Source organism: Notamacropus eugenii, chromosome 5 (genome assembly GCF_028372415.1).
Source record: "Notamacropus eugenii isolate mMacEug1 chromosome 5, mMacEug1.pri_v2, whole genome shotgun sequence".
In the NCBI taxonomy this organism is placed as follows: domain Eukaryota; kingdom Metazoa; phylum Chordata; class Mammalia; order Diprotodontia; family Macropodidae; genus Notamacropus; species Notamacropus eugenii.
The window spans coordinates 159164591-159190925 of NC_092876.1; the positions used below are offsets into that span (position 1 = coordinate 159164591).

Here is a 26335-nt window from a genome sequence, read left to right on the forward strand (position 1 = left end):
AGGCTACTGCTTGTTGCATCCCTCAGGAGCTAAAGCTAACAGATCAGTTCCATTGTTACCTCCTTGAAAATGGTAATCCCTTAAAGCTTGTTGTACAAATGGATTCTAATACCTATGAATTTCCAACAATCTATGTTATCTTTCCACACTTCTTTTTCCCCTTTATCACTGATTCTCACCACCCAAGGTACTGATAATTCTCTCATTTTGGGGGGTGAATCAACTCAAAAAATTAGTGGCCTCTTCTTGGGTAAAATCTTCAGTTATTTCCTTACACACTGTCGGCTGCCCCCCTCTCTGGTTCTTCTGCTTCCTTCATACTATTAGATGTGCACCCACAAGCATAGAAGCCTCCTCATCTAAATTTGTTTCATTTTCCTCCCACGTGTCTTCCTTCCAGGAGTCTGGGCTGCAATCAGACCCCACAGATGCAAGGGTCACATTTACTTTCCTATTAACTTTCCCCTTCTTTTTTTTTTTTTTTCTGATCCACTCTCACAATTTTCTTTTCTGTTACTACCTGATACTTTTAAGTTTGCTCCTATAAAGGAATTCCTATAAAGGAATGTTTGGATTTTGTTGCATAGAAAGGTTCTCTTACAAATCAGCTAACTCTTTTTTCAGCTAAACCTTTCCTCCAGCAATTTGTCTCTGCTTTTACATATAATAGATTGTTAACAAAGCCCATCCTCTTCTGCATATCTTTGCCATTTCTTTCTCCAGTTCTATTGATATTCCTTGCAAACATCTTTCTAAATTTCTGGGTTCTCCCTTCTGTTGCCTCAGTTCCCAATTTTCACAAAGTCCTGTGGTTTTAACCCATCCTCTTGCCAGGGAGGAATAAGGTAAATTTTCCCATCATATGATACTCATTTCTTTCCTTAGAGCCTTCCTCTTTCCAAGCAGAAGTTTTATATTTTGCTATCCTTATCACAATTTGTAAAACCAATGTGACACTCAAAGTAACCACTATGGATATGCATGCGTATTTCCAGGGAAAATTTGCAAAATGTAAACTTTCTTCCTGAAAGACAAAATGAAGACATTTATTCAAACACCAGAAAGCCAAATCCATCACAGCAACAAAAAAATTCATACACATTATCCATGTAGGGACCATGGCCATCCCCAAGCCTTCTGTATGTCAGGTCTCCCCATGACCAAGCTCCTTTAGGCAAAACACTCCCTCTCTCACTCACATTAGCCATTTTGTCTTAGCTCTACCTCTTCTCTCTCTCACTTCCACCTCATTCTCGCTTCCTGCTGCACTCTTCCTGCTCTACCCATCAGCAAGCTCCTCCCATAATTGGCTCCATGTGACCAAGGCTGTGGGAAGGGCCAGAGATGGACCCATTAAGAAGCAGTAAATTTTCTTACCATTATACCACCACAATACCTGTATTTTTGGAAAAGTCATTTAAGTTCATAGAGACCTATGTTTCTTCACCTGAAAAATATATTGATGATTTTAAAAGGATCTTTAATATCTCTTGCAGTTATGAATCCCTGGATCTTAAGATACTACAGCAGTACCTTTACATTAGGGAGACAGATGAATCTGGAGTGATAAACATTAAGCAATGATTTTCAATGATAAACTGAGGGGCTTATTGGTCTTATTATTGTTATTATTATATTATCTTATTATTACAAACTCTTCAGTTTCCTCTTATGGGAATGATAAACAGTTTAGGCAAAGGATGGCATCATTGATTAGAGTGACAATTTTCTTGAAACACCTGAAAATGTGGCATCAATGACCACCAACCATCACAAAATCAGTGGTTCATTTCTATCACCAAACTCTGCTCAAACTACAAAGATATTTAGAATTTTTATACCAGTGACATCCAGGAACTTCATCCCTCAGGGAGGAACCTAGGAAAGACTCAGCCATTTAAGATTTTGATAGGGAACAAGAAGAAAGAAACTTGATTTGAAGTCCTGATTCTCCAACCTGCCAGCAGCTAGATCAAATTTAATATCAATAATACAATGATAAGAATGTCCATACATACATACGTACATACATATACATATATATACATATATACACACATATATATGCACACATGCATATATACATACATATGCACACACATAAACTTGTATGTACATGCATAAGCATGTGTGTATAAACATACATATGTACTTATACATATATACACACATGTATAGGATTTGGCAGGTACAAATACATGCATATATACATATCTATATCTATATCTCTTTATATACACCTCATATATATATGTAGGATTTGATGGGTATATTTATATAGATATCTTCATCTATATCTATATATATATATATATATATATATGACTTTAGGAATTCCCGATAATTATTTTTTTTCAATTTCAAGAAGTTAATTTAGGTTGAACATCTAGATCTCACACAAAATATGCAGAAAAATAATATGTACTGGAAAAGAAATAATTTCTGAAAGGCTTGTGGATTGATATTCAAGACATTCCAAAGAGGCAAAGATTCCAAAAGAAAGGATGAGATGTTTTGTTTATAATGTCAAGTTTAGACTGAAGATACATCAAGCATTTTAGCGTCTGATGTATGACTTTTTTCATCTCATTAAGAATACAGTTTCAAGCTCCATCTTCTCTACATGAGCATTTTCCTGGTTTTCCTGGCTATTAGAATCATCTCTTACAATTGCATTATATTTAATTAGTTTCTATTTACTTGCATTTATTTTCATTATATTTATCCCTGAATATACTTATCTATGTGCATGATGTCTTCCTCATTAAAATATAAACAATTTAGGGGTAAGAATTATTTCATTCATTTTGTTTATGTCCTTGGCACTTATCACAGCGCTTGACATGTAGTAGATGTTCATTAATTAATTAATTAATTAGTGTTCATTAATTATTTGGTTGAAAGGAGTGAAATTTTATCAGATTGTGATACTCCATCAAGCTCTTAAAGAATTTTTTTCTCTCCTTTTTGAAAGAGTGATTGCATAAATAACTATCATCTAGTACCTAGCCAACGGGAGGTTAAAGAGATGATTTTTCTGGATATTTATTATAAAGTCACTTAAAGTGACTAAAAATAATAATATATGCATGTCTATATATGTGTATACACACATATGTCCATGGATGTGCATTTATACACATACACGTATTCATGTGTATGCATGCAAACATTCATGTATATGTGAATGTATGCAACTTTTCTTCTCTGTGGTATGCTAAGCATAGCACTGGCATCCAAAAAATGTTAATAAAGATCACTAATGTGCTAATTAATCTAGATACAAAATGTTTGTTAAAGCATCTGGAATGTAAGAAGAATGGTCAGTTATGAAAGAAAGTATTAATTTGGTTATAACAGGCCCTTCACAACCTGGTTTTCCTTATGCCGTTCACTTTAGGTTCCTTTATGCTCACTAAGGAATAATCATACTGGATCATTAGTTGTTCCCCAAATCATACAACATTTTTCTTGTATCCGCATATTCTGGTCAGCATTCATGCCTAGAACATAATCTTAGGGATATCTTTGAATTCTTTACCTTCAAACTTCATCTCAGAAGCTACCTCTTCCATAAAAGTTGTGCTGGTGTCTCTAATCAAAAGAACTTTCTTCCTGCTTAACTGTTCCTTGAGTGATTTGGATCTCACCTTTTCTCTGTAGTACTCTGTCTTGTCTTACATTCATTATATGAAGCACCACTCTTCTTTTCTCCAAAAGATTAAAAGCTACTTATGGGTAAAGACTATATTCCTTTTCATAGTTATATTCCAAATACCCAGAACTTATGCCTCCCAAGATCTTTAGTATTTCAAAAAATCTAATAGGTATTTAATAAAAATCAATTCAGCCTGCTTGGTAGAACCAGTGGATAGACTACTGGACCTGTAATTAGCAAGAACGAAGTTCAAATCTGATCTCAGAAACTTAAACTAGATATATCACTAAATTGCTATCTGCCTCAGTTCTCTCATCTGAAAAATGGAGAAAATGATGGCCCTTACCTAACACAGTTGTGTGGATTGAACAAAAAAAAAATATTTGTAAAACACTTAGCAAACCCAGAAACATTGAACAAATGCTGGTTCTTATTATTTTGGTTAATGTAATTGGTAAGTTGAACCAAAAACTCCTTTGTAATAGTGAAGTAGTTGCACATGAATAGAGGGGAAAAAAAGGAGATGAAATGAGTATTCTTTGGTGGAGCACACTGGGTATTTAAAGATATATTTTGTGACCTCATCTTGGGGACCACAGGAAATCCAGTAAAAAAATTTTGAAAGGGAAGTAAGTTGTCATAATACTCAAAGCAAATTATTTCTTTTACACTTAGTTTTCTCTGTCTTGCTTTCTTAACCCCCTGACATATAGCCCAGTAGATTGAGAGAGGGCACATGGTTAGTGACATCACATTTAACTTCCTGGTGATCAGCCCTGAATTCTATAATTAACCCACTGCTATTTTGTGACATAAATGACAGCTTTAGCCAAGAGAAGTAGGCTAATTATTAGGCAATAATGGGATAACATGCAGTATATTTTGGACTGATTACCATCATGCCTTAGGTGGTATAATGAAGCATTAAGGCTGAAAAGCATTTTACTACCCAAAGAATTGCATTATACCTAGTGCAAATGAATTAAATGGTACCTAATTGGTATTATGAAATTAAATTTGTAAATAAACATATGGAAAGTAATCAGATGCATGCTGTTCATAATTGACATAGGCAGAATATCATTCACAGTCAGTTTAAAAAATATCAATATCCCACTTTTGATTTCTAAACCAAGTTAATTCTTCAAAATAGAGAAGCTCTGTTCCAAAGAGTGGTTTATCATTCATGCTAGGAAGAAAAATGTTAAACCCTTCATGCTAATTAAATGGAAACTTAGTAAAATACCTTTTTTGCTGCATTTGGTAAGTTAAGAATTTATCTTTTACACAAATTGCTGATCTCTTATATTCCATTGATGGGACTGATTCTGAAAATATGCCAACTTAATTTGAATTCTGTGTATTTTAAAAATGTCTGCTGGTACAGTAGTTAAGGAGATATATTAAATTGTGAGCATTAGGGTAGTACTATCTGTTATTAATTCAAATTTTATGGTAGCTATCAGATAGTTTTATCTGTAACAGGTTGCATGTATAAATTACTGATAAAGGAAAATTAACTTAAGTATTCTTTTTTATCTCTCTTTTAGCAAGTCTAAAATATAGAGTTACTTTACAAGAAATGAGTTTTTTCAGCCTCAGTCCTTTAGAATTCATTCAGATTTTAGCCAAGGTAACTATAGTCTAATAATACAATTAAAAGGAGATTTGTATGGGGAAGTATTAACATGTTACTCGTATTATTTTTAATTTGTAATGAAATTTTGAATTGTCTTACTTATACAATGACTTAATCAAATATATAATGAAGTCAACCTTTCTATTGTTCAGAAGGTGAATAAAATTAGGTAAAGTGTGTTAGGCAGAGAAAGGGGTTGTCAATTAGGACATTGTAACAATTTGTGCCCGTCCTAAAACCTTGCCTCATTTCATTACATAATGCTGAATATTCATAGTCTGGGCAGTGAATGGGTCAGGGAGACTAACTGATTCTTTGACCTTGAAAGATTTAAAGATCTTAGGATTTTGGATTTCCCATCTTCTCATCTATGTTGTAGATCAATCAACAGATGGCAGTATCTGAACTGAGACAGATGATTTCAAGGACAGATGGTTTCACCATGCTTCAGGAGAAATTTTTGAGCAAGTCATAAATTCGAAGAAATATACATAGTGACACATACAAACACACACACTCACATATACACACATGTGCACGCACACACATACACACACACACACACACACACACACACACACACACACACACACCTCTCTTCCTGAAACCAGAACCATGAGTTATCATTTTGCAACATTTGTTCTCTAAATTTGAGCCTTCTTCCCCCAGAATACAATATGCACTCAGGAGAAGTGCATTATAGACTTTCAGAGGTATGTCTTATGCAGAAGGTTTCCACTGTTTTACCTTAGTACGTATCCCTTTATAAAAGTTGCTTAAGGATGACTGACAAAATGGTTCTTATCTGACAATCCTGGGGCAGTTACACTGACAAAGGCTTGAGGCAGTAATGGAATAAGAGACGTTTCCATTGTGTCCTCCATGGGTAGATGAATATCAGTTCTGTTGCTCTAACTCATCATTATAAGAACTGTGATAATACTAAGCTCACATGAGTTAGTCAGTCAATCAGCATGTCTGGAGTACTTACTATATCCAAGGCATTGTTTTTAGTTCTGGAAAAGATATAAAAGACTATTCTTTCCCCCAAGACTCTCATAATCTAATGGTGAAGATAACATGGAAACAACTATTTACTGAAAGCTATGTATAGGTTAAATAGGAAATAAACAATTATTCAGAGTTATTCCAAGATGAAAAGAGTGCTAATAAATGAGGAGACTTGAAAAAGGCCTATGTAGGAGGAAGCACCTGACTTGTGCTTTGAACTAAGGATTCTATAGAGGAGAACTAGGAAGAACTAATATACTTCAAACATGATGAATTACTTGCACATATTATGAGATGGAATTCATGTACTGAAAGAAGCTAACATGAATTTTTGAATAGAATGGAGAGCATATGGAGAGACAACATCTGAAATAAGATTACAAAGGAAGGAGGGACCAGATTGTGGAAGCTTTTAAATGGTGGTATAAGGAGCTTATGTTTTATCCTAGAGGTAACAAAAAGCAATTAAATATTTTCCATCAGGTTATGAAACGTGGCTAGAGTTAAGTTGAAGGAATATGAATTTCTTAGCCATATGGAAGCTAGTTTAAAGAGAAGAAAGGCTAGGTCTTGAGAGCCCAATTAGGAGGATATTCTAAAATCCACATAAGAAATTATAATTGTCTAAATTGGGGTAGATGATATGCAAATAGAGTAAAGGTGATGGATGCAGTGGATATTGTAAAGATGTTGATAAGACTTAATAAATTATTAGGAGAAAAAATGATTAAAAGTCATGTTTAAGGGAGAGAGAAGAGTCAAAGATGTCTCCAGTATTGGACATTTGGTTTACTTGGTTTAAGGTAGCTAGGTGGTACAGTGGGTATCCTCTTGAGAAAAAAAAAAATCTATCTTCATATACTTTGTTGTGTGACTCTGGGCAAGTCACTTAACCCTATTTGGAAGAATTTCCTCATCAATAAAATGAGCTTGGGGTGGGGGGAAAGGGGGTTGAGCCAAGGTTGTAGAGTAATAGTACCCACTTTCTACAGAGCTGCCTCCAGGCTCAGGAAAATACCAGTAAAATACGCTCTAAACAAATTCTGGAGCCGCAGAATCCACAGAATGACAGAGTGAAGCAAATCTCCAGTCCAAGACAGCCAGGAAACGTCTCCAGGAAGCGTCTATCATGCCACACAGGGGGAAGGAGAAATCCAGCATGGGCCACATGGGCACAGATAGGACATGAGCAGGTATTGGGGAGACTGAATCTCTTGCACCTGTGGCAATTTCTAGACTTCAGGACCCCAAAGCACAGAAAGTCATTGGAAAAAACCCATGGGACCAGCGTGGGAGAGTGGAGTGATCAGACCTCAGTCCAAGGGTAGAAGAGGAGTAAAGGAGAGGAGGAACCAGCAGAAGCCACAGTAGCAACATGGGCAACAGCAGTGACTGTTTCTGGAGCTCCAGGCCCATAGATTGTGGGTGAATCAATCGCCTGACAGTACACCCCTCATGCCTACTGGAAGCAGAGATCCACATTGACAAAGAGCTCAAAAATCAAGTAAATGGCTGGGGAAATGAGCAAAAACTGAAAAGATAATCAAACTATAGAATCTTACTTTGTTGACAAGGAAGACCAAAACATGCAATCAGAAGACAACAAAGTCAAAGCTCCTCCATCCAAAGTCTCCAAGAAAAATATGAATTGGTTTCAGGCCATGAAAGAGCTCAGAAAGGACTTTGAAAATCAAGTAAGAGAAGTAGAGCCAAAATGGGGGAGAGAAATGAGAGTGATGCAAAAAATTTATGAAAAACTTGTCAACTGCTTGCTAAAGGAGACTCAAAAAACTGCTGAAAAAATAACACTGCAAAAAAATAGACGAACCTAAATGAGAACAGAGATTCAAAAAGTCTATGAAGAGAAGAATTCCTTAAAAATCAGAATTGGCCAGATGGACAAGGAGGTCCAAAATCTCAATGAAGAAAATAATTCCTCCAAGAAGAGAATGGAGCAAATAGAAGCTAATGATTTTATGAAAAATCAAGAAATTACAAAATAAAACCAAAGGAATTAAAAAATAGCAGATAATGTGAAATATCTCATTGGAAAAACCATTGATCTGGAAAATAGATCCAAGGGAGAAAATTTAAAAATTATGGGACTACCTGAATGCCATGATCAAAAAAAGGAATCTTCATATCATCTTTCAAGAAATTATCAAGGAAAACTGACCTGATATTCTAGAACCAGAGGGTAAAGTAAATATTGAAAGAATCCACCACACACCTCCTGAAAGAGATCCCAAAAGAAAAATTCCTAGGAATATTGTAGGCAAATGTCAGAGCTCCCAGGTCAAGAAGAAAATATTGCAAACAATCAGAAAGAAACAATTCAAGTATTGTGAAGATACAATCAGGATATCAGAAGATATGGCAGCTTCTACATTAAGGAATCGCAGGGCTGGGAATATGATATTCCAGAAGACAAAAGAACTAAGATTAAAACCAAGGATCACTTACCCAGAAAAACTGAGTGTAACACTCCAGGGGAAAAATGGTCACTCCATGAAATAGAGGACTTTCAAGCACTCTTGAGGAAAACAGCAGAGTTGAATAGAAAATTTGATTTTCAAATGCAAGAATCAAGAGAAGTATGAAAGTGAAATTATAAGGGGCTTACTAAAGTTGAACTGCTTACATTCCTACATGGAAGCATAATATTTATAATTCTTGAGACTTTTCTCAGTACTAGGGCATTTAGAGGGATTATATACATATAGACAGAGGACACAGGGTGAGTTGAATAGGAAGAGATGATATGATAAACCATATAATTAAGGAGTGAAAGAAGAGTATATTGGAAGGAGAAAGGGAAAAATAGAATGAGGAAAATTATCTTTCACTTAAAATAGGCAATAAAAAGATTTTTCAATGGAAGGGAAGGGAGGGGAGATGAGAGGGAAAAAGTGAACCTTACTTTCATCATGTTTGGTTTAAGGAGGGAATAATACTCATACCCAATTTACTATGAAGCTCTATCTTACACTACAGGAAAGTAGAGGAGAAAGGGATAAGCAGGGAGTGGGGGATGTAGGGATGATAAATGGGAGGAAGACATAATTAAAAGTAAATATTTTTGAGGAGGGATAGGGTCGAAAGAGAGAATAGAATAAATGGAGGACAGGATAAGATGGAGGGACATATAGTTAGTCTTCCACAACATGACTTTTATGGAATTCTTTTGTATAACTATACATGTATAACATATATTGAATTCCCTGCCTTCTCAGTGAGGTTGGTTGGAAAGGAAGGAAGGGAGAGAAGTTGGAACTCAAAGTTTTAAAAATGAATGTAAAAAATTGTTTGCATATACAACTGGGAAATAAGATATACAGTCAATGGAGTATATAAATGTATGTTGTCCTCCAAGGAAATAGAGAGGATGCAGATAATGGATGGGCAGGGTGAGATAGAAAGGAGGGAAGGATTGGGAGAAGAGATAATCAGAATGCAAGGTGTCTTGGGGTGAGTGGAGGGGAGAGATGGGGAGAAAATTTGGAGCTAAAAATCTTGTGGAAGTGAATATTGAAAACTAAAAATAAATAAGAATTTTTTTGTATCTATTAAATAACTGGAACGAAAAATGATAAATCATTTCATTTATCTACCAAGAAAATCCCAAATGGGGTCATAAGAAGTCAGAGACCACTGAAACGACTATGCAATAACAACAAATTACTAGTTTAACTTTTCTGTCTTTAACAGAAATAGATATTTGGGGAGGGGACTGGGATAAAATACAAGTCTCTTTGTTTGTTGATTTAGAATTTCCACAAGATATCTAGATAGGCAAATTCAGTATATAGTTATGTAAGATGAGTTTGGGAGAGAGATTAGGACTGGATGCACCAAGGAGCAATCCTCTATAACCAAGAATACCTAGCAAATAGAGGTACAGCAGCATGTGCAACTTAATTTCATCCTTTGAAAACATACAAGTCTGGGTAAGATCACTTCTGACCCAGGCTCCTCAGCCTACTCCTAACTCACTAAAGAACTTTCAAAAAACCAAAGCAACCCTAAGAAGACATATTCCCACTAACAACAGGAAAGACATCATCTCTCAATGTAAGTTGATTGTGACCTATGACACAGACTAAACATAAGTGTGATCAAAGAAAAATAAGTTTATGTAAATGTGAGGTGGCTGAGAAAGATCATCATGGTGGTTTTACTTACATGGACAAAGTAAGACAGAGCACATAAATAACCTATTAAAATTCTTGAAGTAGGTAATTAATGTGAGTTGTTGAATGGTTTACTTAGCCTGCTCAAAAGAGAAGATTAATATGGAAAGAAGCTATTGAAGTTTCCTTTTAACCACAATTCGGAAGCTTGTATGGTGACCATAAAGTAACTGAACTTTCTTCCCTCCATCCAGTATGGACCTCATTTATCAAAGCTGTTTTTACTACATATTCTTTCTGCGGTGTCATTTCTACGTTTCTTTCCATTCATGGAAGAAATTAGGAACTGCGATATTAATTTTCAAATGTGGCTCCATGATATTAATGGATATAACAATTGATTAAAAAAATGCTGAGGCGTCATTTCTGTTTTACTTCTATTATACCCCTTCTAGAGCAGCTCAGTGTCACAGTGGGTAGAATACAAAGCCTAGAGTCAGGAAGATGAGTCTTCCTGAATTCAAATCTAACCTCACACACCTACCAGCTGTGTAACCCTGGGGAATTAATTTAACTCAATTTGCCTCAGTGTCTTCAGGTGTAAAAAGAGCTGGAAAAGAAAATGGCAAGCCACTCCAGTATCTTTGAAAAGAAATCCCCAAATGTAATTACAAAGAGTTAGGCATGACTGAATATGACTTAACAACAGCAATAAATATATTCTAAATGACTGTTACTGTTGGTTATTGTATTTATCTACTTGACCAAGCCATCCAATGATGGCTAGACTAAAGAAGATTAAAGAATCTTTTGGCCTTCTTGCTATCGTGATGGCTTATCACCAATTAAAAGAGGATACTGAATGATTTAAAAAATCATAAATCAGGAGTGGGGGGAGGAGGCAAGATGGTGGAGCAGAAAGATTCATATACACTGGCTCTGAACCCACAGCTCATAAAATATCTGTAAAAAAGAACTCCCAACAAATTCTGGAGCAGCAGAGGCCACAGAACAACTGGGCGGAGGAGATTTCTGTTTCAGAGAGCCCTGAAAAACCGACGAAAAGTCCATCATGCCTAGACCCAGAGCCAAGCCCAGCCCTGCCTTGGCCACACAGCACTGAGAGGAGCAGATCCAAGCAGGCTTCAGGGACAGAAGCTCCAGCAGCCATGCAGGTACCTCCACCCACCTGCATGGGAGTGAGTGAGAGAGTCTTTTTGGCTTGCCAAGAGGGGAGCAGGGTGTCTCCATAACTCAGGCACCCTCGGGAGGCAGCAGCAGGAGTGGCAATGGACAGGGGCTCCCAAGCAGGCAGGAGCCCAGTTCCACTGTTGAAGGTCTCCCCATAAACCCCCTGAGGGAACTGAGCCCTGGTGGTGGCCCTGCCCCCACCTGATCACCTGAACTTAATCTCACACTGAATAGCAGCCTGCTCTCACTGGAAGCCCTGAGGCTGGGAAGCAGCATTTGAATCTCAGACCCCAAGCACTGGTTGGGAGGATCTGGAGGCAAAGTGAGTGTGAAGAGGACATTCAGTAGTCAAGTCACTGGCTGGGAAAATGCCCAGAAAAGGGAAAAAAATAAGACTATAGAAGGTTATTTTCTTGGTGAACAGGTATTTGCTCCCTTCCTTTTGGATGAGGAAGAACAATGCTTACCATCAGGGAAAGACACAGAAGTTAAGGCTTCTGTATCCCAGCCCACCCAATGGGCTCAGGCCATAGAAGAGCTCAAAAAGGATTGTGAAAATCACATTAGAGAGATGGAGGAAAAACTGGGAAGAGAAATGAGAGAGAGGAAAGTAAAGTAGGAAAAGCAGGCCAACACCTTGCTAAAGGAGATCCAAAAAAATGTGGAAGAAAATAACACCTTGAAAAACAGACTAACTCAATTGGCAAAAGAGGGTCAAAAAGCCATTGAGGAGAGCACATGGGGCGTGGTGGGGAGAGTTCGCCGTGGCGTCAGCGCGTCTCCGTCCCCGCTTCCCCGGGGTGTCGTCCCTCCTCGGTCCGGAAGCCGGTGGTTCCGCGGCCTCGGCTACCTGCAGGCTCCTCCCGCGACCATGGTGGGGGTGAAGGTGGTCGGCACCGACCCAGATTTCCAGTCGGAGCTGAGCAGCGCGGGCTCCAGACTCGCCGTGGTCAAGTTCACCATGAGAGGTTGTGGACCATGTTTACGGATAGCACCGGCTTTCAATGCTCTGAGCAATAAGTATCCACAAGCAGTTTTTTTGGAAGTGGACGTACATCAGTGCCAGGGAACAGCTGCCACCAACAATATATCAGCAACACCCACATTTCTCTTTTTTCGAAACAAAGTGCGAATCGACCAGTATCAAGGAGCAGATGCTGTGGGATTAGAAGAAAAAATTAAGCAACACTTAGAAAACGACCCTGGAAACAATGAAGACACGGATATCCCCAAAGGCTATATGGATTTGATGCCCTTTATTAACAAAGCCGGATGTGAATGTCTTAATGAAAGTGATGAGCATGGATTTGATAACTGTTTACGCAAAGACCCTTCTTTCTTGGAATCTGACTGTGATGAACAGCTGCTTGTTACTGTGGCTTTCAATCAGCCTGTTAAGCTTTATTCCATGAAATTTCAGGGGCCAGATAATGGTCAGGGTCCTAAGTATATAAAAATCTTTATCAATCTACCCCGGTCTATGGATTTTGAAGAGGCAGAAAGAAGTGAACCAACTCAAGCCCTGGAGCTGACGCAAGACGATATTAAAGAAGATGGTATTGTCCAGCTTCGTTATGTTAAATTCCAGAATGTTAACAGTGTAACTTTATTTGTTCAATCCAATCAAGGTGAAGAAGAAACAACAAGAATTTCTTATTTTACATTTATTGGTACTCCAGTTCAAGCAACAAATATGAATGACTTCAAACGAGTAGTTGGTAAGAAAGGAGAAAGCCATTAAGATGCAGAAGACACTGGAAAGACCTTATTACAATCAAAATGGATCTTCACTTTTATCTACGGCTCCTGGATAATTGCTTGACCCTAGCCAGAGACTGTCAATGTTTCCTTTAATGCCATTACCAATAAATCATTGCTTTTGTTCAGATGGTTTCACTAGTGTTTCTATTGTAATCTTGATACATGTATTTGTAAATAAAAGTCATTACTTTTGCCAAATTTAATTTTTGTCATTTTAAGTATGTAAAAATATTTACTTTCCATTAGTTTTGAAATTTTCTGGCTTCTGATGTTAAGAGACTTAATATATCCAGTGATGTACTGGCTGACAGTTGACTTTCTAAAGTTGAGAAATTGTCATAATGGAGAGTTATCTGTTTTTGAGGAAATATTAGTTTAATACAATAAATATTTGAAATGCAAGGGACTAGAAAAAATAGATTTTGAAGTGCCCATGTTTGTATTATGTAATATTTTTATTAAAGAACAGTTGGTTATCTAGGGAAGTAGGAATTTTACACGATCTTTTGCATAGACTGAAGATTCAACTGTGTACAAATGTTACCTGTAAACTATTAGATAATAGGACTGAAAATTCCTAGATCTAATCATATACCACACCAAGATTTTTATCCCTTCTGAATCATTTGTGAGTCACCATTTCATTTATTGTGGCTATATGGACATTAATAATTAGGTAAAAATATAGTACTTGAAATTAAAAGTCTTTTAGTGTCATTAAATAAAGTTATTTCTGTTATTTCATTCATTTAAAAAAAAAAGCCATTGAGGAGAAGAATGCTTTCAAAAGCAGAATTAGCCAAATGGAAAAGGAGGTTCAAAAGTTCACAGAAGAAAATAGTTCTTTCAAAATTAGAATGGAACAGATGGAGGCTGATGACTTTATGAGAAACCAAGAAATCACAAAACAAAACCAAAAGGATGAAAAAATGGAAGATAATGTGAAATATCTCATTGGAAAAACAACTGACCTGGAAAATAGATCCAGGAAAGACAATTTAAAAATTATGGGTCTACCTGAAAGTCATGATCAAAAAAAGAGCCTAGACGTCATCTTTCATGAAATTATCAAGGAAAACTGCCCTGAGATTCTAGAACCAGAGGGCAAAATAAATATTGAAAGAATCCACAGATCCCCTCCTGAAAGAGATCCAAAAAGAGAAACTTCTAGGACCATTGTGGCCAAGTTCCAGAGTTCCCTGGTCAAGGAGAAAATATTGCAAGCAGCTACAAAGAAAGAATTCAAGTATTGTGGAAATGCAATCAGGATAATACAAGACCTAGCAGCTTCTACATTAAGGGATCGAAGGGCATGGAATAGGATATTCCAGAAGTCAAAGGAACTAGGACTTAAACCAAGAATCACCTACCCAGCAAAACTGACTATAATACTTCAGGGGAAAAATTGGTCTTTCAATGAAATAGAGGACTTTCAAGCATTCTTGATGAAAAAACCAGAGCTGAAAAGAAATTTGACTTTCAAACACAAGAATGAAGAGAAGCATGAAAAGGTAAACAGCAAGGAGAAGTCATAAGGGACTTATTAAACTTGAACTGTTTACATTCCTACATGGAAAGACGATATTTGTAACTCTTGAAACTTTTCAGTATCTGGGTAGCGGGTGGGATTACACACACGCACACCCACACGCACACACAAACACACACAGACAGAATGCATCAAATGAATCAAAGAGGATGGGATCATATCTTTAAAAAATGAAATTAGGCAGTGAGAGAGAAATATATTGGGAGGAAACAGGGAGAAATGGAATGGGCTAAATTATCTCTCATAAAAGAGGCAAGCAAAATACTTTTTAATGGAGGGAAAAAGAGGGGAGGTGAGAGAAAAACATGAAGTTTACTCTCATCACATTCCACTAAAGGAAGGAATAAAATGCACACTCATTTTGGTATGAAAACCTATCTTACAATACAGGAAAGTGGGGGATAATGGGATAAGCAGGGTGGGGGGGATGATGGAAGGGAGGGCATTGGGAGGAGGGAGCAATTTGAGGTCATCACTCATGGGAAGGGACAGGATCAAAAGAGAGAATAGAAGCAATGAGGGGCAGGATAGGATGGAGAGAAATATAGTTAGGCTTACACAACACGACTATTATGGAAGTCATTTGCAAAACTACACAGATATGGCCTATATTGAATTGCTTGCCTTCCAAAGGGAAGGGGTGGGGAGGGAGGAATGAAGAGAAGTTGGAACTCAAAGTTTTAGGAACAGATTTTGAATACAGTTCTTGCTACTAGGAAATAAGAAATATAGGTAAAGGGGTATAGAAAGTTATTTGGCCCTACAGGACAAAAGAGAAGAAGGGGACACAGGCAGAGAGGGATGATAGAAGAGAGGGCAGATTGTTGAAAGGGGCAATTAGTATGCTCGGTGTTTTGGGGTGGGGGGAGGGGACAAATGGGGAGAAAATTTGGAACCCAAAATTTTGTGAAAATGAATGTTAAAAGTTAAATTAATTAATTAAAAAAAAGAAAAATGATAAATCACAATATTATGTATACCTCATACTTTCTCATTTTTCCAAAAAAAATTATTAGAAAGATAAATTCAAATATTGTTATATTTGATAATTATGTATGATGAAAATATGATGAAGGGATGAGACAACTTCGGGAAATTACATTTTGCTGTAGATAATATTTTTTTGTCAAAGATATTAGAAGAGAAAACAAACTCTTAAAATATATCATTTTAAAATATTAAATTGCATACAGAAGGAACTAGTGGAGCAGATGGAGTAAACCCTCTGCATGGAGTCAAGGAGACCTGAGTTCAAATTTGACCTCTGCCACATATAAGCTGTTTGATCCTGGGCAAATCAGTTAATATCTGTTTACTTCAATTTTCTCAACTGTTAATTGAGGATAATAATAGTAGCTACTCGAAGGGATTTTGTACGCAACAAATAAATTGCTTGGTAAAAACAAAACAAAATAAAGAAAAAACAGCACAGAGTTTGACATGTAGAATGTGCTATGTAAATTCTGATTCCCTTTCCACCTACCCCAAAACACATGCATTTTATACACACACACACACACACACACACACACACACACCATACACACTCACACACACACACACACATACACACAAATTTTCCCCCATCTTCTCCCCTTAAAAGTTGTCTCTGAATGATATTATTTCCCTCATTCTAGGAAAATAATACTTTGGAAATTCTTGTGTCATCAGAGCTTTAAAATTTTTAAGTTAATCAGATTAGTCCATTTTAAAATTTGCAGAAGGGAACACTAGTTTAATTCAAATCATGGCTTTCCAAATATTTCCCAAGTTGAATATTTAAAATAGTTGCCAAGACTTTGACCATAACATAATGTTAAACTAATTGGAGTCTTGTTTCCCAGAACATACCCCCAGTGTTTTTGAAATGGTACCATTACAACAGCTTTTCAACTCCTAACCAGGTGAGATCATATAAATATCTCTGTAAGCTGCTTCCTTTTTAATTTGATCTCTGTTGAGATTCAGCAATGCATGTTTCATATCCCTGAAACACTGCAGGCCTTATGAATATCTTGATTTTTCTGGGGCTGCTAGGAGAATTCGGTGAAATGGAATATCACAATCCATTTTATAATCCTCCACTATTCTAAATTTAAATACAGTTCTCTGGTAGAAAGATACATTCATTCTTTCAATCAGTTAGTTGTCAGTCACTCGCCAACCATTATTAAGTACATGTTCTATGTGAAGCACCATGCCATAAACTGAGCAGAGCTATAAGGATTCCTATAGTTTAGCCTTTCCCTTCATAGAAATTGATACGTAAATCAATACTAGGACATATGCACAAACATATAGTGGTACTTTAGAATCAAAAGATCATGGACAGAGGAGGAATAATTATAGATTATTTCACAAAACCCTTGAATTTACTCATAAAGGAATCAAGTTCCACAGAATTTAGGAGACTTACATTAATTCGTAGTAGGAATATAAATTCTTAAAGACTCTATCATTTGATCAACATGGAAAAACCCTGTGTGAAAACTCTTTCCACTAATGCTGATCATAGTCTTATAGTGATGAACTAAAATGTAGTACATCAATTAATCAATCAATTAGTAAGTATTTAGAAGGGATACTTATATGTGAGGAAGAGCAGGTAGGTGGCACAGCAGATAGATGGAAGGGCCTGGAAGAAGAAAGACCTGAGTTTAAAACTGGCTTTAGAAACTTACTAGGTAAGTCACTTAATCCTGTTTGCCTCAATATCCTCATTTGTTAAATGAGCAGGAGTGGGAAAAGGCAAACCACTCTTGTATCTTTTCCAAGAAAACTCCAAATGAGAAAACAAAGTGTTAGATAAGAGTAGGATTGAACTGCAGCAACGACAAAAATGTGAAAGGTGTTATGGTAATCCATGAGGTGAAAAATAAAAACATGAAATAGTTGTTGCCCTTCCAGGACCTTACATTCTAACAGGGAAGATCAATTCTGATGAATTGCCAGAGGTACACAGAGATACTTATCCACACTGGAAGTAGAACTCTACTTTAGCAAAGAGTTAAAAAGTCAAGCTGTTGACTGGCAAAATGAATAAACAATTGAAAAATAAACTCAGAATATAGAAGCTTACTTTGGTGACAAGGAAGATCAAAACACACACTTAGAGGACAGCAAAGTCAAACCTCTTACATTCAAACTTTCAAGAAAAATATAAATTGGTCTCAGGTCATGGAAGGGTTCAAAAAAGATTTTGAAAATCAGTCAATAAAAGTAGAGGAAAAATTGGGAAGATACATGAGAGTGATGCAAGAAAATCATGAAAAATGAGTCAGCAGCTTCGTAAAGGAAATGCCTTAAAATACTGAAGGAAATAACAACATAAAAAAATAGACTAGACCAAAAGGCGAAAGAAGTCCGAAGAGCCAATGGGGAGAAGATGGCTTAAAAAGAAGAATTGGTCAAATGGAAAAGGTGGTCCAAAAACTCACTGAAGAAAATATTTCCTTCCCCAATTGATAAATGGTCAAAGGATATGAACAGGCAATTTTCAGAAGAAGAAATTAAAGATATCTATAATCATATGAAAAAATGCTCTAAATCACTATTGATTAGAGAGATGCAAATCAAAACAACTCTGAGGTACCACATCACACCTATAAGATTGGCAAACATGACAGAACAAGAAAATGATAAATGCTGGAGAGGATGTGGGAGAGTTGGAACACTAATTCATTGTTGGTGGAGCTGAGAACGCATCCAACCATTCTGGAGAGCAATTTGGAACTATGCCCAAAGGGCTACAAAAATGTGCATACCCTTTGACCCAGCAATATCGCTACTAGGACTGTATCCCCAAGAGATCATAAAAATGGGAAAGGGTCCCACATGTCCAAAAATATTTATAGCAGCACTCTTTGTAGTTGCCAAAAACTGGAAGTCAAGGGGATGTCCATCAATTGGGGAATGGCTAAATAAATTATGGTATATGAATGTAATGGAGTACTATTGTGCCATAAGAAATGATGAACAAGAAGACTTCAGAGAGGTCTGGAAGGACTTATATGACCTGATGCTGAGTGAAAGGAGCAGAACCAGGAGAACTTTGTGCACAGCAACGACCACAGTGTGCGAGAGATTTTTCTGGTATACTTGGAATTTCGTAATAACGCAAGAACTTCTTAAGAAAAAAAAGAATCCCAATGGTGGTTTTCTAAGGCAAAATGCCTTCCACACTCAGAGAAAGAAATATGGAAGTCATTTGCAAAATATAGCAGATCATGTTTGTGTATGTGTATGTTTTTGTGTATCATGTTTTGATTTGTTATATGATTTCTTCCATTTATTTTAGTCCGACTACATAGCATGACTATAGTGAAAATGTACTCAATAGGAAAGTATATGTAGAACCTATACAGAATTGTATGCAGTCGTGGGGAGGGAGGGAGGTAGTGGGGGTAGGTGTAGGGGGGATAAAATCTCAATTGTATGGCAGTGGTTGTTAAACACTAAAAAAAATTAAAAAAAGATAAAAAGAAACTAACTAACTAAATAAATAAATAAATAAATAAAAAAGAAAATATTTCCTTAAAACTTTGAATGGACCAAATGGAAGCTAATGACTTTATGAGAAATCAAGACATTATAAAGCAAAATCAAAAGATTACATTTTTAAAAAAGGGAAACAATGTGAAATATCTCATTGAAAAAAAAACTCATCTGGAAAATAGATCCAGGAGAGATTATTTAAAAATTATTGTACTACTTGAAAGCCATGATCAAAAAAAAGAACCTTAATGTCATGTTTTCTGGAGAAATTATCAAGGAAACTGCCCTGATATTCTAGAACCAGGACATAATACAGAACTGGAAAGAATCCACTGATCACCTCTTGAAAGAAATTTCAAATTTAAAAGAATAATTTTTTTATGCTCTATTTCCTTTTTTATGGGGTTTTGAAATGCAAAGTTTCATGGAATTCATAGAATTTTAGGAATAGACATGACCTGAGGAGTTTTCTACTTTAATTTTGCATATGAGGACACAGAAGGTTAAGTGATTTGTAGAACATCAAGGACCAGATTAGTGACCTAGATAGAACCCAGATTCCTGACTTCATGCTTCCAAAATTTAGCAATATAGCTGGCTTAAGGAGGTATCAGGACTGAGAAAGAGAATAACTGTACTTGAAGACTGCAAAAATGTAAATTACATACCCTTACAATATCTATGGAAGACAACAAGGAAATGAATACGCAGAAACGATTTTATGTACATACACTATATATATACATATATATATATGTATATATGTGTGTGTGTGTGCGTGTGTGTGTGTGTGTCTGTGTGTCTGTGTGTGTGTGTCTGTGTCTGTGTCTGTGTGTCTGTGTCTGTGTATGTGTGTTGTGGAAGTGTGCAACTGGAGATAATAGAGGGAGCAAACTAACACTAAAGGCTATGGAGTAATCCTTATTGAAGAAAGAAATGAATAAATAAAACGATGTAAAGTGGGAGGGAATAGGTAATTACAGGCATTACTCTCTCTATATATTAGGTATTTAATAAATGCTTACTGATCAATTGAATCATCATTTCTTGCACTTCTAGCTATATCTTATAGTTGTGTGATTAAATACTCTACTTTGTATCTGCTGCTTGACACCCTGCTGCTTGTCAGCATGCCTGAGTGATACCATGTCATTCAGAGTCTCCTCTCCACTCTGATTGGAGGGCTAGCAGGTGATTTGCCAAATTCCTCCCAATGACTTCCTTTGCAGAGCGCAGAAAATGAACTTTCAGATCACCATATCTTGCATGTGCTGATCTGCCTGGTTTCAACTCCAGGGTACAAGACAACTGTATCAGGCCCTCCCAGTTGCCAGGCCTAGAGGCCTGAGGGCTACCCGAGTCTTTCTTACCTCACCTCCCGAGGTCTTTGGCTGGCCAAGCCGGGTGCGCGTATGAGAGAAAGGACGTTCCAGAGTCGAACAAGGGTTGAGCTTTATTTCAGGGTCTCGGTTACAAGTGCAGGGGATTCTTCCTTAGGAGGGAAAGAGAGAGGGATCTCCCAAGGAGACAAAGATCTTACAATAAGAGATTGGAAGTAGAAGTATAAGTGGGGAGAGAGGGGGAGGGGAGAGAGGAGAGAGGAAAAGCGGAGCCTTGTTGTCCTGTCCACTCCGCGCCCCTCCCGCCAAGAGAGCTTTCAGGCTTTCCTGATCCTACTTAAGCTCTCCAGCTGCATAGTTTGCATCTGAATACCGTGCTGTTAGGTGTGCCCAGATCCGGGACAATCTCGAGGGCGGGGAGAGCTCTCTCCCATCACGTTTCTCACAGGAAGAGGCGGAAATACACGAGATAGCTCGGTTCACATCGATTCCCAGTCGTTTCCTGGGGCGTCTCGTGAGAACTTTAAGATTTAGAAGTTCCCACCTTTACCCGTCCGAGACTGTCCACATGGAATTGAGCTTCCATCCCCAGCACCCAGTTTCCCTCCTTTTGTGGGGGAGGGGTTGTGTCCCTTTTAAATTTTAAATTGCTTAAGGACAGGAACTATCATTCATTTTCATTAAGTGTATTTCCAGAATTTCGCAGAGTACCTGACACATAGTAAGTCCTTAATAAAAGTTTTTTGGATTGAAAGTACCCACATAAATCTCCTACCTTTTGCTATTTTATTTTACTTGGTATTGTTTTTTTGTTTTTTTTTTTACCTTTTGCTATTTTATTTATTTATTTATTTTTTGCTGTTTTATTACCTTTGGAAGAAATAAGGGTTAGGATTAAGGGTTGTTGATACTCCTTGATCTTTGAGAGTCTTGATCACCCTTTTCTCCTTTAGATTATGATGACATTGCTCTCTCATGGTTATCATCCTTCCTGAATGCTCTTTTGCAGATCAATAATTAATAATAATAATAACAATAATATAAATACAGTATTTATATGCTGCATTAATGTTTGCAAAAAACAAATATCTTCTAATAATCCTAGGCAGTGGGTGGTGTTATTTTCATCTTTTTTTTAATGGTGCTGCTGCAGCAAATGAGGTTCAACTGAGTTGTCCAAGGACACAGAACTAGTAAACATGTGCGACCAGATATGAATTCCAGTGTTGTGCACTCCAAGCCCAGAAATATATGTACTACATGCTAATGGTAGATACCACCAAAGACTTTTCCTGGGCTCTCCTCTTATCCTTCAATGATACTTTATTTTATAATCTCACTAGTTCTCAAGGACTTAATTATTCTCTTCATGAAGATGATCTTCAGATCTATTTGTGGAGCCTTAATGTCTCTCCTCATTGCCACTTTCCCATCTTCATCAGTCTGTTGGAAATACCAAAATGGATATTCCACAGTTCTTCTAAAGGAAACATACCTAAAATGAATTAATTTTCTTTTTCTCCAAAATTTTTCCTTCTGTACATTTTTTTCTGTTACTTTCAAGGGTGCCACCATCCTTCACTCATCATTACTCAAACCTAGGTTTTATCTTGGACTTCTCATTTTCCCATGCCTATATCTAATCTGTTAACATGTTCTAGCATTAAACTTTCCAACACCTCTCACATATGAGAAGTATTCCTATTCTTCTGTGAAAGGACCACAACCTTCATTCAGGTGCTGGATCATTTCAGTAATCTACAGGGTTTTTCTGCCTCAAATCTCTCACATCTCCAGTTAACTCACTTAACTTAATATGATTTTCCTAGAGTTAACTTCAACATTATGGTCTGACCATGTTAACATTCTTCTCTCATTCAGTAGACTCCATTGGCTCCTCTTATTCCAAAAATCCAATATAGAATCAGTTTTTTAATCTTTTAAAGTCATTCATCAACTAGTCCCTTCCTACTTTTCCAGTCTTCTTAGACATTATTCCTCCTTCTTCTTCTCTCATCTGGTAATTTGTGATTCAGAGATACTTTCCTACTTCTCATCCTTTCCATATAATGCTCTATCTCCCTACTGCCATCATCTTCACTGGCTGTGTCCTTCAGGCCCCAAACTGTCTTCCTTCTTATTTCCATTTCCTGGCTTCCTTTGCTTCCTTCAAATCTCAATTGAAGTTCAACTTTCTGCAAGAAGATTTGCCTTGTCCTCCTTAATCTTAGTGCCTTCCTTCTGACATTATCTCTATTTTATCTTGTAATAATTCAGCTGTTTCAAACTTTTTTATTTCCTTCCTTAGGCATTTTTTGCTTTGCAAAATGATTCAGAATTTTCTCTGGGGAATCCTTTGTTAATATGGTGTATTTCAAATTTTATACTATTAGAAGTTGAAACATCCTAATGTTATTATGAAAATAATATTGACCTTGTGGAAATCCTGACATTGTATCAGAAACCATCAGGGGTACCCAGACCAAGCTTTGAGAACCTCTGCTATAAGTATCTTGTTGGTACATTTTTGTTTAAATGTGCTCTTCCTCATTGAACTGTGAGATCTTTAAATATAACACATTTCAGTTAAAAACATTAGAAAGCATAGTAATAAATGGAACTTTCCTTAAAATAAAAAGTGTCTCTCCTATACCAAGAGAAAGAATTACTTGTCAGGTAAATAAGCTAGAAGCTTTTCCAAAAGAATCAGTGGTGAAGCAAGGAAGTTCATTATCACCATTACTATTCATTGAAGCAATTTCAATGTTAGCTATCACAACATAAAAAGAAAAAGAAATGAAAAGAATAAACTAAGTAAAGAGAAAATGAACTATCATTTTTTGCAGACAATATAATCACTTACTTTGAGAATCTTGAAAATAAAAAGACTAATCAAAATATATTAAAAATTAGCAAAATTACATTAATTGGCAAACTAATTAATTAGTAAAATTGGTAAAATAAACTCAAATCACTAGTATATCTGTATTTTACACAAAAAGTCAAATAAGAGAAATTAGAAAGAGAAATTCTGCTAGACATAACAATGGATAGTATAAAATACTTAAGAGTATACCTTCCAAGGCACCCATAGGAGTTATTTTAACACAATTACAAAAACCAAAAACAAACAAAAACCTCTACACACTAATAAAGATAAATCTAAATAACTTGGGAACTATTAATTGTTAATGCATAGTTGAGCCAATATAATAAAAATAAAATAATATCTAAATTACTTTGCTTATTCAGTTTCACATCAATCACCTGAAGAACTATATACAGCTCCATAATATAAATGAGAAAAAGAATAAGAAAATTGGTCTGAAAAAACAAAAGATCAAAAATATAAAGGGAATCAATGACAAAAATTTAAAAAAATTGAGCCAGAAGTACAATATCAAAATATGTAACACAACTGTAATTATCAAAATGATTTGATACTATTTAAAAAATAAGGAGATTGATTAGCAGAAGAGAATAGACATAATATACAGAAAGCAATAAGATTAGATATTGGACAAAGTCTCATTATTTGACAAAAAATATTGAGAAAATTGAAAAGTAATCAGGTAGAAACTAGACATAGAACAATATCTCATGTCTTATGCCAAAATAAATATGATTTAGAAATAGTTTCATCATAAACAAATTAGTAGAACATATAAGAGAATATGTGCCCGATCTTTGAGTAGGAAAATTGTCTGTGACCAAAAAAGAGTTAGAGAGCTTCAAAGGAACTCAGAATAAAAAATATATATTAATATTTAATAAATATATTAACTAAATATATATTTAAAATATTTATATATAAATATATATTTTTTGATGCAAACAAAAACTATACAGTAAAATTCAAAACAAAGAAGGAAATTTTGGGGAGAAATCTAAGAAAGATTTGATTATGTACATATATATGTATGCATGTTTTCCTATGCTTATGTGTGTATGACAGAGTCAAATGAAAAGATATAGAGCCATTGTCCAATTGATAAGTGGTCAAAAATTACAAAGGAGTTGTTTGCAGAAATAGAACTTTAAGTATCACTATCTATGTACAAAAATATTCTAAATGACAAATCATTAGATAAATGGAAATTAAAACAACTCTGAGATAGCACCTCATACGATTAGATTGAGTAAGAGAAAAAAAGGTAAAATGACAGATGTTGGGGATGTTATGGGAAAACAGGTACACTGATGCATTGTTGGAAGAACTACAAGCTAGTAATATAGTTTAGGAAAAAAATTTAGAACTAAGGTCAAAATACTATAAACCTGTGCATATCTTAATAAAATACAATGAATAGGTCTTACCCCAAAGAAAATAAATGCAAAATAAAAATAACTCACATATACCAAAAGCATTTATAGTAACTTTTTTATGGTGTAGAAAAATTGAAAGGTATGCACATGCCCAAAATTTGGGAAATAACTGAAAAAGTTGCAACATATGAGCGCATTAATACTATAGTGCTATAAGAAATAATAAAGAGTATAGTTTCTGAAAAACCTAGGAAGACTTTTATGAATCAATGAAAATTAAAGTAAGGACAACCAGGAAAACAATTTAAACAATAACACCAATATTGTAATGATAATCAACTTCAAATGACAGAAACTCTAAGCGACATACTTTCTCTCTGCCTTTCTTTCTTTTTTCTTTTCCTCTTTCCTTCTAATACATATGTCTATCTATCGATCTACCTATCATCTATCTCCTATCTATATCTACATCACATATGAGAGAGGGAGAGAGAGAGAAGGAGAGAGAGAGAAAGACAAAGAGAGGAGGGGGAGGGAAATTGAGCACGTTTGAAGAGATGTAAAATGAACAAAGCTGAACCAGCAGAACAAAATAAAGAATGACAGCATTTTAAAAAAGGCAACACACAGAAGAAACAAAACTTCACAGGACAAAATCTAATTGTTACCACCAATACCATTTCAGTGCATGCTATATGGGTACAAATATTGGGATACAGAGTGGTGTCTTTCACATTTAACTTCACTGTAGCATACTACCAATCACGACTGCTGTGTAAGAAGTATAATAGGTATCATCAAGGAAACATATGTGTGCTCAAATTAGGAGATGAACTAAATCTGTTAATTATTAAGAAATATTTCCAAACATAACCGATGCATTTAAGTCTTTGTAACTTTCAATTACTCACGTCTAAGGTAAAATAGGAGAAATCATCTAAAACACTAGACATTTTTTTTTTCTTTTCAGTTAAACTACATTGTCTAGGCATGACTTTCTCATCTTGAACTAATGAACTTCATTTTTGGGGCCCAAGTAACTGCAAGTTTATATGAGTCACTAGTGTAATGTGTCAATGAAAATGCTAATGGGATCTTGGGCTGCAATCAGAGAGATACATCTCCTGGGTATAAAGAGATAACAGTCCTACTACTCTCTGTCCCAGTCAGTTCACATCTGGAAGACTTTATTAAATTGTGCACATGATAGAAGCACATTGATAAGAATGAGAGTATCTAGAGCTAAGGCTTCAAAACTGCAAACTACAGGGAGCAAGTGGCCTGAAAAATTCCTGA

General features: G+C 35.9%; 1 pseudogene; it reads left to right on the forward strand.

Annotated features, from left to right (window-relative positions):
* Nucleotides 1–12374: 12374 nt before the first annotated feature.
* Nucleotides 12375–13593, forward strand: LOC140505383 (thioredoxin-like protein 1 pseudogene; annotated as a pseudogene).
* The last annotated feature ends 12742 nt before the right edge of the window (nt 13594–26335 follow it).